We start from the raw sequence: 14,776 nt of genomic DNA on the forward strand, positions 1-14,776 counted from the left end.
CCGGATCCAAACATGGATGTACAAACTACGGTGGTGTTACATACTGCTCAGTCACTATCCCTCAATACCCACAGAGCTCACAAAAGACAGGGTTAAAGGCCCAGTGTAGTCTTTTCCAATTGATAACATAGTAGCACCAGTATCCAGCAAAATGGCATAAACAACATTTGACACGTTTAATTCAATCATAGGTAATTTCTTTATTTGTGGCAATTTAAAGGCTATACTCACTATTACTAGACGAAACAGAGTCAAAGTCCGTGTTCTCACGAGAGCATATAGTGGCAGCAGCGAGAACAGGAAGAGAGATAAATTTTTCTTCCTGGTTGTGGGTTTGTCTTTTAAAGTGCGAGGCTATGTGTGTGTGCGCATCTCTACTCGCACAGGTGCGGAAGTGCGCCGAAGGAACATAGAGAGGGGGCTTTCAGTTTTTCGTGTAAGTGCGCGCAGAGTTTTTCATTAACAATAAATGAACCCAATCTCGGGTTTCGGCATTCGAGTTGATATCTTGATGACACCGGCCTACTCTCTGACCTTTCGGGGTAGTTTCTTAATGCCAGAGGCTGTAATTGCTGGTCGGCCAATACATGGCAGTAATTGGCTGGGAAAATCACAGCAGTTAAGATTGTATGGTTCCATGGTGTAATGGTTAGCACTTTGGACTTTGAATCCAGTGATCCGAGTTCAAATATCGGTGGAACCTGCTCTGAGTTTGTGGAGGTTTCTGTAATAAAACAGGCAAGTTGCCCCATCTGAAATCTAAGTTTGCACCAAGTTAATTTTAACATCCCAGACAACTCAAAATGTGCAGATGGTATAATTACTTTGCAAGAAGAATATTGGCTGAAATATCAATTGTGGGGCAACATTAGACTAAGGTTTGTGCTTCCCTGCTTGTTCTATGCAGGATGTAGTCCACCAAAATGATAACGTACATTGATCGTTTCATTTTGTTGTTTTACAGTACTGCGTTTGTGTGCACTGGCCAAAATAACTTTGGGGATTCCAACTTTGGAGACTTTGAATTCAGTGATCGCATTTCAGATCTCTTGTAAAGATGACTCTGGGGCCAATTCTGTTGAATATAAACATGGGCCAAGGCTGAATTCTTTGGTCCATGTAGTTGAGACCATGTGCACTTTTCCTGAAGTAACATGGCTGCGGGAACGTTAGACTGGAACACTGATGGTGACAGGTTCCTGCTTGCTCTAAGTACAAAATTCCAGTCCAGATGTACATGGACCGTTTCCGATTTTTGTTTGATACAGTGCTGATTTTGTGTGCCTTGCCCAAAACAACTCAGCTGGGAGACACGGAATCCATCGATCCGATTTCAAATCTCGGTGGAACCTGCAAAGACTTTCAGGTTCCGAACAATTGTAAAACCGACGAGGGAACCAATTCTTTAGAAGATGAATGCCGGCCAAGGCTGAAACTTGTGCTTCATGCAGTTAAGCCCATGTGCTCACTGGCTGAAATATCGTGGCTGGGGTAAGGTTAGACTGGAACACTGATGGTGACAGGTTCCTGCTTGCTCTAAGTACAAAATTCCAGTCCAGATGTACATGGACCGTTTCCGATTTTTGTTTGATACAGTGCTGATTTTGTGTGCCTTGCCCAAAACAACTCAGCTGGGAGACACGGAATCCATCGATCCGATTTCAAATCTCGGTGGAACCTGCAAAGACTTTCAGGTTCCGAACAATTGTAAAACCGACGAGGGAACCAATTCTTTAGAAGATGAATGCCGGCCAAGGCTGAAACTTGTGCTTCATGCAGTTAAGCCCATGTGCTCACTGGCTGAAATATCGTGGCTGGGGTAAGGTTAGACTGGAACACTGATGGTGACAGGTTCCTGCTTGCTCTAAGTACAAAATTCCAGTCCAGATGTACATGGACCGTTTCCGATTTTTGTTTGATACAGTGCTGATTTTGTGTGCCTTGCCCAAAACAACTCAGCTGGGAGACACGGAATCCATCGATCCGATTTCAAATCTCGGTGGAACCTGCAAAGACTTTCAGGTTCCGAACAATTGTAAAACCGACGAGGGAACCAATTCTTTAGAAGATGAATGCCGGCCAAGGCTGAAACTTGTGCTTCATGCAGTTAAGCCCATGTGCTCACTGGCTGAAATATCGTGGCTGGGGTAAGGTTAGACCTGAGTTCTGATTGTGGCGGCTTCCTGCTTGCTCTATGTAGGATGTAGCCGAGAAAAACCTCATCAAGAGAGATTTATCCAAATTTGTGCATGAAAACGTAAGCTCCTTCAGAAGAGCCAGCCGAAGTAGCTCAGTTGGGAGAGCGTTAGACTGAAGATCTAAAGGTCCCTGGTTCAATCCCGGGTTTCGGCATTCGAGTTGAAACTTTTGATGACAACGGCCTACTCTCTGACCTGTCGGGGTAGTTTCTTAATGCCAGAGGCTGTAATTGCTGGTCGGCCAATACATGGCAGTAATTGGCTGGGAAAATCACAGCAGCTAAGCTCGTCTGGTTCCATGGTGTAATGGTTAGCACTTTGGACTTTGAATCCAGTGATCCGAGTTCAAATCTCGGTGGAACCTGCTCTGAGTTTGTGGAGGTTTCCGTAATAAAACAGGCAAGTTGCCCCATCTGAAATCTAAGTTTGCACCAAGTTAATTTTAACATCCCAGACAACTCAAAATGTGCAGATGGTATAATTACTTTGCAAGAAGAATATTGGCTGAAATATCAATTGTGGGGCAACATTAGACTAAGGTTTGTGCTTCCCTGCTTGTTCTATGCAGGATGTAGTCCACCAAAATGATAACGTACATTGATCGTTTCATTTTGTTGTTTTACAGTACTGCGTTTGTGTGCACTGGCCAAAATAACTTTGGAGATTCCAACTTTGGAGACTTTGAATCCAGTGATCGCATTTCAGATCTCTTGTAAAGATGACTCTGGGGCCAATTCTGTTGAATATAAACATGGGCCAAGGCTGAATTCTTTGGTCCATGTAGTTGAGACCATGTGCACTTTTCCTGAAGTAACATGGCTGCGGGAACGTTAGACTGGAACACTGATGGTGACAGGTTCCTGCTTGCTCTAAGTACAAAATTCCAGTCCAGATGTACATGGACCGTTTCCGATTTTTGTTTGATACAGTGCTGATTTTGTGTGCCTTGCCCAAAACAACTCAGCTGGGAGACACTGAATCCATCGATCCGATTTCAAATCTCGGTGGAACCTGCAAAGACTTTAAGGTTCCGATCAATTGTAAAACCGACGAGGGAACCAATTCTTTAGAAGATGAATGCCGGCCAAGGCTGAAACTTGTGCTTCATGCAGTTAAGCCCATGTGCTCACTGGCTGAAATATCGTGGCTGGGGTAAGGTTAGACCTGAGTTCTGATTGTGGCGGCTTCCTGCTTGCTCTATGTAGGATGTAGCCGAGAAAAACCTCATCAAGAGAGATTTATCCAAATTTGTGCATGAAAACGTAAGCTCCTTCAGAAGGGCCAGCCGAAGTAGCTCAGTTGGGAGAGCGTTAGACTGAAGATCTAAAGGTCCCTGGTTCAATCCCGGGTTTCGGCATTCGAGTTGATATTTTGATGACAACGGCCTACTCTCTGACCTTTCGGGGTAGTTTCTTAATGCCAGAGGCTGTAATTGCTGGTCGGCCAATACATGGCAGTAATTGGCTGGGAAAATCACAGCAGCTAAGATCGTCTGGTTCCATGGTGTAATGGTTAGCACTTTGGACTTTGAATCCAGTGATCCGAGTTCAAATCTCGGTGGAACCTGCTCTGAGTTTGTGGAGGTTTCCGTAATAAAACAGGCAAGTTGCCCCATCTGAAATCTAAGTTTGCACCAAGTTAATTTTAACATCCCAGACAACTCAAAATGTGCAGATGGTATAATTACTTTGCAAGAAGAATATTGGCTGAAATATCAATTGTGGGGCAACATTAGACTAAGGTTTGTGCTTCCCTGCTTGTTCTATGCAGGATGTAGTCCACCAAAATGATAACGTACATTGATCGTTTCATTTTGTTGTTTTACAGCACTGCGTTTGTGTGCACTGGCCAAAATAACTTTGGGGATTCCAACTTTGGAGACTTTGAATCCAGTGATCGCATTTCAGATCTCTTGTAAAGATGACTCTGGGGCCAATTCTGTTGAATATAAACATGGGCCAAGGCTGAATTCTTTGGTCCATGTAGTTGAGACCATGTGCACTTTTCCTGGAGTAACATGGCTGCGGGAACGTTAGACTGGAACACTGATGGTGACAGGTTCCTGCTTGCTCTAAGTACAAAATTCCAGTCCAGATGTACATGGACCGTTTCCGATTTTTGTTTGATACAGTGCTGATTTTGTGTGCCTTGCCCAAAACAACTCAGCTGGGAGACACGGAATCCATCGATCCGATTTCAAATCTCGGTGGAACCTGCAAAGACTTTCAGGTTCCGATCAATTGTAAAACCGACGAGGGAACCAATTCTTTAGAAGATGAATGCCGGCCAAGGCTGAAACTTGTGCTTCATGCAGTTAAGCCCATGTGCTCACTGGCTGAAATATCGTGGCTGGGGTAAGGTTAAACTGGAACACTGATGGTGACAGGTTCCTGCTTGCTCTAAGTACAAAATTCCAGTCCAGATGTACATGGACCGTTTCCGATTTTTGTTTGATACAGTGCTGATTTTGTGTGCCTTGCCCAAAACAACTCAGCTGGGAGACACTGAATCCATCGATCCGATTTCAAATCTCGGTGGAACCTGCAAAGACTTTCAGGTTCCGATCAATTGTAAAACCGACGAGGGAACCAATTCTTTAGAAGATGAATGCCGGCCAAGGCTGAAACTTGTGCTTCATGCAGTTAAGCCCATGTGCTCACTGGCTGAAATATCGTGGCTGGGGTAAGGTTAGACCTGAGTTCTGATTGTGGCGGCTTCCTGCTTGCTCTATGTAGGATGTAGCCGAGAAAAACCTCATCAAGAGAGATTTATCCAAATTTGTGCATGAAAACGTAAGCTCCTTCAGAAGGGCCAGCCGAAGTAGCTCAGTTGGGAGAGCGTTAGACTGAAGATCTAAAGGTCCCTGGTTCAATCCCGGGTTTCGGCATTCGAGTTGATATTTTGATGACAACGGCCTACTCTCTGACCTTTCGGGGTAGTTTCTTAATGCCAGAGGCTGTAATTGCTGGTCGGCCAATACATGGCAGTAATTGGCTGGGAAAATCACAGCAGCTAAGATCGTCTGGTTCCATGGTGTAATGGTTAGCACTTTGGACTTTGAATCCAGTGATCCGAGTTCAAATCTCGGTGGAACCTGCTCTGAGTTTGTGGAGGTTTCCGTAATAAAACAGGCAAGTTGCCCCATCTGAAATCTAAGTTTGCACCAAGTTAATTTTAACATCCCAGACAACTCAAAATGTGCAGATGGTATAATTACTTTGCAAGAAGAATATTGGCTGAAATATCAATTGTGGGGCAACATTAGACTAAGGTTTGTGCTTCCCTGCTTGTTCTATGCAGGATGTAGTCCACCAAAATGATAACGTACATTGATCGTTTCATTTTGTTGTTTTACAGCACTGCGTTTGTGTGCACTGGCCAAAATAACTTTGGGGATTCCAACTTTGGAGACTTTGAATCCAGTGATCGCATTTCAGATCTCTTGTAAAGATGACTCTGGGGCCAATTCTGTTGAATATAAACATGGGCCAAGGCTGAATTCTTTGGTCCATGTAGTTGAGACCATGTGCACTTTTCCTGGAGTAACATGGCTGCGGGAACGTTAGACTGGAACACTGATGGTGACAGGTTCCTGCTTGCTCTAAGTACAAAATTCCAGTCCAGATGTACATGGACCGTTTCTGATTTTTGTTTGATACAGTGCTGATTTTGTGTGCCTTGCCCAAAACAACTCAGCTGGGAGACACTGAATCCATCGATCCGATTTCAAATCTCGGTGGAACCTGCAAAGACTTTAAGGTTCCGATCAATTGTAAAACCGATGAGGGAACCAATTCTTTAGAAGATGAATGCCGGCCAAGGCTGAAACTTGTGCTTCATGCAGTTAAGCCCATGTGCTCACTGGCTGAAATATCGTGGCTGGGGTAAGGTTAAACTGGAACACTGATGGTGACAGGTTCCTGCTTGCTCTAAGTACAAAATTCCAGTCCAGATGTACATGGACCGTTTCCGATTTTTGTTTGATACAGTGCTGATTTTGTGTGCCTTGCCCAAAACAACTCAGCTGGGAGACACTGAATCCATCGATCCGATTTCAAATCTCGGTGGAACCTGCAAAGACTTTCAGGTTCCGATCAATTGTAAAACCGACGAGGGAACCAATTCTTTAGAAGATGAATGCCGGCCAAGGCTGAAACTTGTGCTTCATGCAGTTAAGCCCATGTGCTCACTGGCTGAAATATCGTGGCTGGGGTAAGGTTAGACCTGAGTTCTGATTGTGGCGGCTTCCTGCTTGCTCTATGTAGGATGTAGCCGAGAAAAACCTCATCAAGAGAGATTTATCCAAATTTGTGCATGAAAACGTAAGCTCCTTCAGAAGGGCCAGCCGAAGTAGCTCAGTTGGGAGAGCGTTAGACTGAAGATCTAAAGGTCCCTGGTTCAATCCCGGGTTTCGGCATTCGAGTTGATATTTTGATGACAACGGCCTACTCTCTGACCTTTCGGGGTAGTTTCTTAATGCCAGAGGCTGTAATTGCTGGTCGGCCAATACATGGCAGTAATTGGCTGGGAAAATCACAGCAGCTAAGATCGTCTGGTTCCATGGTGTAATGGTTAGCACTTTGGACTTTGAATCCAGTGATCCGAGTTCAAATCTCGGTGGAACCTGCTCTGAGTTTGTAGAGGTTTCCGTAATAAAACAGGCAAGTTGCCCCATCTGAAATCTAAGTTTGCACCAAGTTAATTTTAACATCCCAGACAACTCAAAATGTGCAGATGGTATAATTACTTTGCAAGAAGAATATTGGCTGAAATATCAATTGTGGGGCAACATTAGACTAAGGTTTGTGCTTCCCTGCTTGTTCTATGCAGGATGTAGTCCACCAAAATGATAACGTACATTGATCGTTTCATTTTGTTGTTTTACAGTACTGCGTTTGTGTGCACTGGCCAAAATAACTTTGGGGATTCCAACTTTGGAGACTTTGAATTCAGTGATCGCATTTCAGATCTCTTGTAAAGATGACTCTGGGGCCAATTCTGTTGAATATAAACATGGGCCAAGGCTGAATTCTTTGGTCCATGTAGTTGAGACCATGTGCACTTTTCCTGGAGTAACATGGCTGCGGGAACGTTAGACTGGAACACTGATGGTGACAGGTTCCTGCTTGCTCTAAGTACAAAATTCCAGTCCAGATGTACATGGACCGTTTCTGATTTTTGTTTGATACAGTGCTGATTTTGTGTGCCTTGCCCAAAACAACTCAGCTGGGAGACACTGAATCCATCGATCCGATTTCAAATCTCGGTGGAACCTGCAAAGACTTTAAGGTTCCGATCAATTGTAAAACCGACGAGGGAACCAATTCTTTAGAAGATGAATGCCGGCCAAGGCTGAAACTTGTGCTTCATGCAGTTAAGCCCATGTGCTCACTGGCTGAAATATCGTGGCTGGGGTAAGGTTAGACCTGAGTTCTGATTGTGGCAGCTTCCTGCTTGCTCTATGTAGGATGTAGCCGAGAAAAACCTCATCAAGAGAGATTTATCCAAATTTGTGCATGAAAACTTAAGCTCCTTCAGAAGGGCCAGCCGAAGTAGCTCAGTTGGGAGAGCGTTAGACTGAAGATCTAAAGGTCCCTGGTTCAATCCCGGGTTTCGGCATTCGAGTTGATATTTTGATGACAACGGCCTACTCTCTGACCTTTCGGGGTAGTTTCTTAATGCCGGAGGCTGTAATTGCTGGTCGGCCAATACATGGCAGTAATTGGCTGGGAAAATCACAGCAGCTATGATCGTCTGGTTCCATGGTGTAATGGTTAGCACTTTGGACTTTGAATCCAGTGATCCGAGTTCAAATCTCGGTGGAACCTGCTCTGAGTTTGTGGAGGTTTCCGTAATAAAACAGGCAAGTTGCCCCATCTGAAATCTAAGTTTGCACCAAGTTAATTTTAACATCCCAGACAACTCAAAATGTGCAGATGGTATAATTACTTTGCAAGAAGAATATTGGCTGAAATATCAATTGTGGGGCAACATTAGACTAAGGTTTGTGCTTCCCTGCTTGTTCTATGCAGGATGTAGTCCACCAAAATGATAACGTACATTGATCGTTTCATTTTGTTGTTTTACAGTACTGCGTTTGTGTGCACTGGCCAAAATAACTTTGGGGATTCCAACTTTGGAGACTTTGAATTCGGTGATCGCATTTCAGATCTCTTGTAAAGATGACTCTGGGGCCAATTCTGTTGAATATAAACATGGGCCAAGGCTGAATTCTTTGGTCCATGTAGTTGAGACCATGTGCACTTTTCCTGGAGTAACATGGCTGCGGGAACGTTAGACTGGAACACTGATGGTGACAGGTTCCTGCTTGCTCTAAGTACAAAATTCCAGTCCAGATGTAGATGGACCGTTTCTGATTTTTGTTTGATACAGTGCTGATTTTGTGTGCCTTGCCCAAAACAACTCAGCTGGGAGACACTGAATCCATCGATCCGATTTCAAATCTCGGTGGAACCTGCAAAGACTTTAAGGTTCCGATCAATTGTAAAACCGACGAGGGAACCAATTCTTTAGAAGATGAATGCCGGCCAAGGCTGAAACTTGTGCTTCATGCAGTTAAGCCCATGTGCTCACTGGCTGAAATATCGTGGCTGGGGTAAGGTTAGACCTGAGTTCTGATTGTGGCAGCTTCCTGCTTGCTCTATGTAGGATGTAGCCGAGAAAAACCTCATCAAGAGAGATTTATCCAAATTTGTGCATGAAAACGTAAGCTCCTTCAGAAGGGCCAGCCGAAGTAGCTCAGTTGGGAGAGCGTTAGACTGAAGATCTAAAGGTCCCTGGTTCAATCCCGGGTTTCGGCATTCGAGTTGATATTTTGATGACAACGGCCTACTCTCTGACCTTTCGGGGTAGTTTCTTAATGCCAGAGGCTGTAATTGCTGGTCGGCCAATACATGGCAGTAATTGGCTGGGAAAATCACAGCAGCTAAGATCGTCTGGTTCCATGGTGTAATGGTTAGCACTTTGGACTTTGAATCCAGTGATCCGAGTTCAAATCTCGGTGGAACCTGCTCTGAGTTTGTGGAGGTTTCCGTAATAAAACAGGCAAGTTGCCCCATCTGAAATCTAAGTTTGCACCAAGTTAATTTTAACATCCCAGACAACTCAAAATGTGCAGATGGTATAATTACTTTGCAAGAAGAATATTGGCTGAAATATCAATTGTGGGGCAACATTAGACTAAGGTTTGTGCTTCCCTGCTTGTTCTATGCAGGATGTAGTCCACCAAAATGATAACGTACATTGATCGTTTCATTTTGTTGTTTTACAGCACTGCGTTTGTGTGCACTGGCCAAAATAACTTTGGGGATTCCAACTTTGGAGACTTTGAATCCAGTGATCGCATTTCAGATCTCTTGTAAAGATGACTCTGGGGCCAATTCTGTTGAATATAAACATGGGCCAAGGCTGAATTCTTTGGTCCATGTAGTTGAGACCATGTGCACTTTTCCTGGAGTAACATGGCTGCGGGAACGTTAGACTGGAACACTGATGGTGACAGGTTCCTGCTTGCTCTAAGTACAAAATTCCAGTCCAGATGTACATGGACCGTTTCCGATTTTTGTTTGATACAGTGCTGATTTTGTGTGCCTTGCCCAAAACAACTCAGCTGGGAGACACTGAATCCATCGATCCGATTTCAAATCTCGGTGGAACCTGCAAAGACTTTCAGGTTCCGATCAATTGTAAAACCGACGAGGGAACCAATTCTTTAGAAGATGAATGCCGGCCAAGGCTGAAACTTGTGCTTCATGCAGTTAAGCCCATGTGCTCACTGGCTGAAATATCGTGGCTGGGGTAAGGTTAAACTGGAACACTGATGGTGACAGGTTCCTGCTTGCTCTAAGTACAAAATTCCAGTCCAGATGTACATGGACCGTTTCCGATTTTTGTTTGATACAGTGCTGATTTTGTGTGCCTTGCCCAAAACAACTCAGCTGGGAGACACTGAATCCATCGATCCGATTTCAAATCTCGGTGGAACCTGCAAAGACTTTCAGGTTCCGATCAATTGTAAAACCGACGAGGGAACCAATTCTTTAGAAGATGAATGCCGGCCAAGGCTGAAACTTGTGCTTCATGCAGTTAAGCCCATGTGCTCACTGGCTGAAATATCGTGGCTGGGGTAAGGTTAAACTGGAACACTGATGGTGACAGGTTCCTGCTTGCTCTAAGTACAAAATTCCAGTCCAGATGTACATGGACCGTTTCCGATTTTTGTTTGATACAGTGCTGATTTTGTGTGCCTTGCCCAAAACAACTCAGCTGGGAGACACGGAATCCATCGATCCGATTTCAAATCTCGGTGGAACCTGCAAAGACTTTCAGGTTCCGATCAATTGTAAAACCGACGAGGGAACCAATTCTTTAGAAGATGAATGCCGGCCAAGGCTGAAACTTGTGCTTCATGCAGTTAAGCCCATGTGCTCACTGGCTGAAATATCGTGGCTGGGGTAAGGTTAGACCTGAGTTCTGATTGTGGCGGCTTCCTGCTTGCTCTATGTAGGATGTAGCCGAGAAAAACCTCATCAAGAGAGATTTATCCAAATTTGTGCATGAAAACGTAAGCTCCTTCAGAAGGGCCAGCCGAAGTAGCTCAGTTGGGAGAGCGTTAGACTGAAGATCTAAAGGTCCCTGGTTCAAGCCCGGGTTTCGGCATTCGAGTTGATATTTTGATGACAACGGCCTACTCTCTGACCTTTCGGGGTAGTTTCTTAATGCCAGAGGCTGTAATTGCTGGTCGGCCAATACATGGCAGTAATTGGTTGGGAAAATCACAGCAGCTAAGATCGTCTGGTTCCATGGTGTAATGGTTAGCACTTTGGACTTTGAATCCAGTGATCCGAGTTCAAATCTCGGTGGAACCTGCTCTGAGTTTGTGGAGGTTTCCGTAATAAAACAGGCAAGTTGCCTCATCTGAAATCTAAGTTTGCACCAAGTTAATTTTAACATCCCAGACAACTCAAAATGTGCAGATGGTATAATTACTTTGCAAGAAGAATATTGGCTGAAATATCAATTGTGGGGCAACATTAGACTAAGGTTTGTGCTTCCCTGCTTGTTCTATGCAGGATGTAGTCCACCAAAATGATAACGTACATTGATCGTTTCATTTTGTTGTTTTACAGTACTGCGTTTGTGTGCACTGGCCAAAATAACTTTGGAGATTCCAACTTTGGAGACTTTGAATCCAGTGATCGCATTTCAGATCTCTTGTAAAGATGACTCTGGGGCCAATTCTGTTGAATATAAACATGGGCCAAGGCTGAATTCTTTGGTCCATGTAGTTGAGACCATGTGCACTTTTCCTGGAGTAACATGGCTGCGGGAACGTTAGACTGGAACACTGATGGTGACAGGTTCCTGCTTGCTCTAAGTACAAAATTCCAGTCCAGATGTACATGGACCGTTTCCGATTTTTGTTTGATACAGTGCTGATTTTGTGTGCCTTGCCCAAAACAACTCAGCTGGGAGACACGGAATCCATCGATCCGATTTCAAATCTCGGTGGAACCTGCAAAGACTTTCAGGTTCCGAACAATTGTAAAACCGACGAGGGAACCAATTCTTTAGAAGATGAATGCCGGCCAAGGCTGAAACTTGTGCTTCATGCAGTTAAGCCCATGTGCTCACTGGCTGAAATATCGTGGCTGGGGTAAGGTTAGACCTGAGTTCTGATTGTGGCGGCTTCCTGCTTGCTCTATGTAGGATGTAGCCGAGAAAAACCTCATCAAGAGAGATTTATCCAAATTTGTGCATGAAAACGTAAGCTCCTTCAGAAGGGCCAGCCGAAGTAGCTCAGTTGGGAGAGCGTTAGACTGAAGCTCTAAAGGTCCCTGGTTCAATCCCGGGTTTCGGCATTCGAGTTGATATTTTGATGACAACGGCCTACTCTCTGACCTTTCGGGGTAGTTTCTTAATGCCAGAGGCTGTAATTGCTGGTCGGCCAATACATGGCAGTAATTGGCTGGGAAAATCACAGCAGTTAAGACTGTTTGGTTCCATAGTGTAACGGTTAGCACTTTGGACTTTAAAGCCAGTGATCTGAGTTCAAATCTTGGTGGAACCTGCTCTGAGTTTGTGGAGGTTTCTGTAATAATACTCTGGCTCTCACACCTCTACTTTGCTTCTTTTGGAACTCAATTAATGGATCTTGTATGGTAGCACTACTTGTATTGTCCTCTGCTTGATATCGCTTTGCTTGTATTTTCTCATTTGTAAGTCGCTTTGGATAAAAGCGACTGCTAAATGAATAAATGTAAATGAATAACTGTAAATGTATTTTAAGCTTAAAAACATGTTCACTGTTTGAATTTGTTTTAATAAAATAAATAAATAAATAAAAGATCACTGTACCTGATGCGGGTAACATTACATCACAAAAGTTAGGGTGACCATATTCTGAGAACACCTTTTTTGGTGTTTTCTGCCATCATTTACACATTTGAATGGCCAAGTAATACAAAGCAATGTGATAACATGAAATTAAAAATGACCTTATATGGCCATGGGCATTGTTTTGACTCAGGACAAACAAACAGTCATTTGCTGCTATTGTCAAGCAAGTGATTGATGCCGTTCACAACAGCGCTTCACCTTTGTGCATTCGCTGAGAGCAGGCTAATGGTTGGGAGGCAGGAATTTGGCCAATAGTTGGTGAGCAAGAAGGTTGGAATTACAGAGATTGTTAAAGCTTGCAAACATGCGCACACATGATGCAGTATTAGACCATAAGCACATCATGATGAAACTAAAGTCGAATCCGGGACTTTTTCTAAAAAATTTTAAGGTCCAAAAAAGAGGACATGTCCAGGAAAAAGAGGACTTTTTCCTCTTTTTTCTTTTATTTATTTGCCCGTGTAGCAAGAAGTTGCTCATTTGAGCCACGGCTGGCAAGAGAAAACCAGAACTATAATCAATCAGTTGTCTATACTGTATATCATGTTAAAAGATTAATTTATGTGGTTTTAAATGAAAAAAAAGTGTAATCCTGATAGTATTTCCTTTTTTTTTTTTTTTACAAAACATACCTGTAATCTGATTACTTTGTTTTTTGACGCAACTGTTAAGGATTACAACCCTTAACCCTCTCTGCTCCAGGGGCGCTGTATCATGGCTGACCCTGCATACTGACCCCAGCTTCCTGACATGCTGGGGTATGTGAAGAAAAGAATTTCGCTGTGCATATGTATATGTGGCCAATAAAGACTCATTATCATTATCATTACTACCCAAGCCTGGTGATGGATTCTAGTGAACTCCCTCTAGATGTGAAAACAGCTGAGTCACTGGCAGTCTTCCAATGTCGGCTAAATACCTTCCTTTTCATTCTTGTGTTTTCTGTGTGTTTTTCATTTTATTTTACCTTTAAAGACTCTGGAAACCAATAAACCAGGAGTTGTTTACTTAGGTAAACAACGGGAGAACATGTGAAACTCGGCACAGACAGAAGCCCAAGCTAAGGATTGAACCAGAGACACTGGAGCTGCAACAAAAGAAACTTAATATATACAAAATATTCCAACAGCTATAAACAGGGTGTCCCATAATTAGGGGAAATTAACACTTTTTAATAAAAATATCTTCCAAAACTTTTAATACTTTATATGGTTTATATTATATATTTTTTCAGATAGCCTTTAAGAATGCCTTTGATAAAAGAACATGTTGAAATCCTTGGCTGGATCGGGAAGCTATTGCAAGGTTGTGATGGACATGAAATTACATGCATAGCACCAGATATATTAACACAAGTTCAACACTAGTGGGTTTACAAAGAAATGGCAATCATGGAGAGGATGGTCTGTAAATGAAGTTACATTTTGCTCAAAAGTGTTAATTTCCCCTATGCATGGAGGCTTTGGACATTGAACTCCTAATAAACTAAGCCTAAGGGAAAGAACACAAACCAGAGTCAAGAAATTAGCATGCACAAAGAAGTTCACAAGCAAGTCAAACAATCAGTAAAGTAAAACAAAGTCAACAGGCAGCAAGTTATCAGAGTGAGTGTGAGTCCATTCTGCCAATGCCTTAAGTAGCTATGCAATGATGGGGAGTAATAAGCCACAGGGAACACTGGAAGTGGTGGACTGGAGCACAGGCATGGACCAGAAATGGACTGCAACTTGAAAACCTGAAATGGCATGAACACACAATAAACAGAGAAAGAAGAAACACAAAAATTACAAAGAGGGGGCCAAAACAACCTGCTGCACCACCATACTACCCACGGGCAATTGTTATCTCTATATGTTTATCATTGCAGAAGTTGCAACCACCACGATTTTATAACAATTTTGGCACTTCCTTAGAAATGTGCTCTGCACCAAAAAGTCCCAACCACAGCATTTGATGATGGTTTTTGTTAATTGTATTTAATAGTTGTTATGCACTATTGGAAATTTAACATTGATCTTTATTATTGATAATAAATGTATTGTTCTGAAACACATTAATTCATGTAAGTCTTTGACAATATACTTTTGTAATGACTGCAGTCATTTTAGTGGAGAAGAGGAAGATATGTACACTGCACAGTTTTAATGGGCAATGATGGG

The 14,776-nt window shown here is 43.2% G+C and overlaps 16 non-coding genes across 16 annotated transcripts; all 16 read left to right on the forward strand.

Annotated features, from left to right (window-relative positions):
- The first annotated feature begins 631 nt into the window (after positions 1 to 631).
- trnaq-uug (transfer RNA glutamine (anticodon UUG)) lies at positions 632 to 703 on the forward strand. Its single transcript has one exon. It is a non-coding gene; the product is annotated as a tRNA-Gln (tRNA).
- Positions 704 to 2,279: 1,576 nt separating this feature from the next.
- Positions 2,280 to 2,352, forward strand: trnaf-gaa (transfer RNA phenylalanine (anticodon GAA)). Its single transcript has one exon. It is a non-coding gene; the product is annotated as a tRNA-Phe (tRNA).
- Positions 2,353 to 2,490: 138 nt separating this feature from the next.
- trnaq-uug (transfer RNA glutamine (anticodon UUG)) lies at positions 2,491 to 2,562 on the forward strand. Its single transcript has one exon. It is a non-coding gene; the product is annotated as a tRNA-Gln (tRNA).
- A 920-nt stretch (positions 2,563 to 3,482) lies between these two features.
- Positions 3,483 to 3,555, forward strand: trnaf-gaa (transfer RNA phenylalanine (anticodon GAA)). The gene has a single exon. It is a non-coding gene; the product is annotated as a tRNA-Phe (tRNA).
- A 137-nt stretch (positions 3,556 to 3,692) lies between these two features.
- Positions 3,693 to 3,764, forward strand: trnaq-uug (transfer RNA glutamine (anticodon UUG)). Its single transcript has one exon. It is a non-coding gene; the product is annotated as a tRNA-Gln (tRNA).
- Positions 3,765 to 5,012: 1,248 nt separating this feature from the next.
- On the forward strand, positions 5,013 to 5,085 carry trnaf-gaa (transfer RNA phenylalanine (anticodon GAA)). The gene has a single exon. It is a non-coding gene; the product is annotated as a tRNA-Phe (tRNA).
- A 137-nt stretch (positions 5,086 to 5,222) lies between these two features.
- On the forward strand, positions 5,223 to 5,294 carry trnaq-uug (transfer RNA glutamine (anticodon UUG)). Its single transcript has one exon. It is a non-coding gene; the product is annotated as a tRNA-Gln (tRNA).
- A 1,248-nt stretch (positions 5,295 to 6,542) lies between these two features.
- Positions 6,543 to 6,615, forward strand: trnaf-gaa (transfer RNA phenylalanine (anticodon GAA)). Its single transcript has one exon. It is a non-coding gene; the product is annotated as a tRNA-Phe (tRNA).
- A 137-nt stretch (positions 6,616 to 6,752) lies between these two features.
- On the forward strand, positions 6,753 to 6,824 carry trnaq-uug (transfer RNA glutamine (anticodon UUG)). Its single transcript has one exon. It is a non-coding gene; the product is annotated as a tRNA-Gln (tRNA).
- A 920-nt stretch (positions 6,825 to 7,744) lies between these two features.
- trnaf-gaa (transfer RNA phenylalanine (anticodon GAA)) lies at positions 7,745 to 7,817 on the forward strand. The gene has a single exon. It is a non-coding gene; the product is annotated as a tRNA-Phe (tRNA).
- A 137-nt stretch (positions 7,818 to 7,954) lies between these two features.
- On the forward strand, positions 7,955 to 8,026 carry trnaq-uug (transfer RNA glutamine (anticodon UUG)). The gene has a single exon. It is a non-coding gene; the product is annotated as a tRNA-Gln (tRNA).
- Positions 8,027 to 8,946: 920 nt separating this feature from the next.
- On the forward strand, positions 8,947 to 9,019 carry trnaf-gaa (transfer RNA phenylalanine (anticodon GAA)). The gene has a single exon. It is a non-coding gene; the product is annotated as a tRNA-Phe (tRNA).
- A 137-nt stretch (positions 9,020 to 9,156) lies between these two features.
- trnaq-uug (transfer RNA glutamine (anticodon UUG)) lies at positions 9,157 to 9,228 on the forward strand. Its single transcript has one exon. It is a non-coding gene; the product is annotated as a tRNA-Gln (tRNA).
- Positions 9,229 to 10,804: 1,576 nt separating this feature from the next.
- trnaf-gaa (transfer RNA phenylalanine (anticodon GAA)) lies at positions 10,805 to 10,877 on the forward strand. Its single transcript has one exon. It is a non-coding gene; the product is annotated as a tRNA-Phe (tRNA).
- A 137-nt stretch (positions 10,878 to 11,014) lies between these two features.
- trnaq-uug (transfer RNA glutamine (anticodon UUG)) lies at positions 11,015 to 11,086 on the forward strand. Its single transcript has one exon. It is a non-coding gene; the product is annotated as a tRNA-Gln (tRNA).
- Positions 11,087 to 12,006: 920 nt separating this feature from the next.
- Positions 12,007 to 12,079, forward strand: trnaf-gaa (transfer RNA phenylalanine (anticodon GAA)). The gene has a single exon. It is a non-coding gene; the product is annotated as a tRNA-Phe (tRNA).
- The last annotated feature ends 2,697 nt before the right edge of the window (positions 12,080 to 14,776 follow it).

This window comes from Ictalurus furcatus, chromosome 10 (genome assembly GCF_023375685.1).
Source record: "Ictalurus furcatus strain D&B chromosome 10, Billie_1.0, whole genome shotgun sequence".
Lineage (NCBI taxonomy): Eukaryota > Metazoa > Chordata > Actinopteri > Siluriformes > Ictaluridae > Ictalurus > Ictalurus furcatus.